This window comes from Phalaenopsis equestris, unplaced genomic scaffold (assembly GCF_001263595.1).
Source record: "Phalaenopsis equestris unplaced genomic scaffold, ASM126359v1 Scaffold233271, whole genome shotgun sequence".
In the NCBI taxonomy this organism is placed as follows: Eukaryota; Viridiplantae; Streptophyta; class Magnoliopsida; order Asparagales; family Orchidaceae; genus Phalaenopsis; species Phalaenopsis equestris.
Window position 1 is genome coordinate 32679 of NW_018251222.1, and position 2130 is coordinate 34808.

The window sequence follows — 2130 nt, forward strand, 5'->3', positions numbered from 1 at the left end:
ATCTAACAATAATTTATAAACAAACATTTTCACAAATAATAACAAACTAACTTTTATATATGAAAATACACTTTTACGAACACATTTGCTAATCACACTTTCACACATATTAAGTAAATTAAATTATAGATCAGTGTCAAAATCAAGTCACAACACTAAACGCTGACACAAATCTATACACACGATCAAAGTTCAGAATTCTAAAGCAAAGCAAACTAAATCAAATCCACGCAATCACATTAAGTACATAAGTATTTTAAACTAGTAGAGAGAGTCCAAATTCTTCAAACTAGTAGAGAAAGTCCAAATTCTTCAATTATTCTGCCTCATTCCTCTAATATCTCTCTCCTCTAATATCTCCCAAAGCCTGGTAATGAACGTACAAATAGTAGAAGGGTCGGTACGTGAATTGATCAGTCAAATTTTCTTTGATCCATCCTTTTCCTTTAAACATCCGCACTAATCCTACTTCAAATGTTCCAGTATGATCAAATTTCTCTTTCATCCCCCAATCTAGGTGGTCAAAACGGTACTTAAGATCTCCTATTGCATTTGTAATACTTTGAAGTTCTCTTTCAATTTTCTTCAATTTCTTTTCTACAATAAGTGAAATTCCAACTATTGGTGGAATCAATGGACTTGAAGCATGAGATGAGTGATCTAAGATAATATCTAATGCTTCATTGCCATTCTCAAGGTAATAAAATTTTTTTCTAACTTTCATATGAAACTTGAGATTGACTGTAAAGTAGGAAAATTGTGGAAGGATGCCCAAGTCCATAAATTGACCCATTCATAATACCCATAACAGGTTTAAGCATGATAGATCATATATCAATGGGTATTTCCATTTGAATGCAATAATTCAAAATAGCACTTTCCTTGGTGACTCTACGGTGACTCTACTAATATTCATGGTAGGGAGTAATTTTGTAGAAATGAAGAAATGTCACTGCTTCGATATTGGATTATGCAATGAAGTAAAGAAACTAACATATCCTTCATCTCGCATTTCCCAAATATCACTTTCATCCGTCAGAAAATTATAGGCATCTTGCATCAAATCTCTGGTAGGGATAAAATTTGTATAATAAAATATTGGAACTCTTTCTATCATATACAACTCATTGATTCGCACAGGAGTAAATGGTATAGCCTTATCTCATACGAAGACAACTCTTTGGGTAATTCCATGTAAGTTGACATAGAATTCCTTCACTACTGGTACAATAAGTGCAGCGGTGGTGTAGCACAGAACTTCCTATCGCCTTTGTACAATGATTTTATTAATCGGAGAGCTTGGATTAATCAATCTGTGATTGACAAAGCCTCTCTCCTTGATAAGCCTCTTCTTTGTAATAACTTTGTCATATAATATTTGCACGTCAAAATTGATAAATTTTCTTCTATTGAAAACTCCATACTTGGAAGTATTTCTAGAATTGGAGGCCATAGAATTACAAAATAGGAAGTTTTTAGTCATCCAAGGTAATTTTTAGGACTTTAAAAGCACCTCACGGTGGTTATTACGGAGCGAAATTCTGCCAAAATTTGACCTAAACCATTGAACTGTTATCGGCTCCATCGATGCTTCTGATGGCATTGTCGGTGCTTTGGTCTGTCTGTGGGCATCGCCAGAGGCCAAAATTGCCTATTTTCATGTTTTCGATCAATTCGATTCCAAATTTTCTTATAATACCAAAATTTGTCTTAATTTATAATATATAAAATTGTGTAGGATTATTATCTACTAATATATAAACACTTATAAAAAAAATAGAAATACATAGATAATTATATTTATATATGAGTTGTCTCCCATAAAGCGCTTGGTTTAACGTCGTCAGCCCGACATACCATTTGATTAGTTGGGTTGACTTAACATTAAAACTTTTTTAAAATGTGGTATGTGCCCTTCATAATAATGTTTCAATCGATGCATATTAACTTTAATTATCTTTCCAGTGTTAGGATCTTTAACAATAACAGTTCTATAATGATAGACTTTAATCACTTTAAATGGTCCTAACCATCTGGATTTCAGTTTTCATGGAAATAATCTCAATCTTGTATTATATAATAAAACTTCTTGTCCAGGTTCAAACTTCTTTTGAATAATCTAATCTTCCG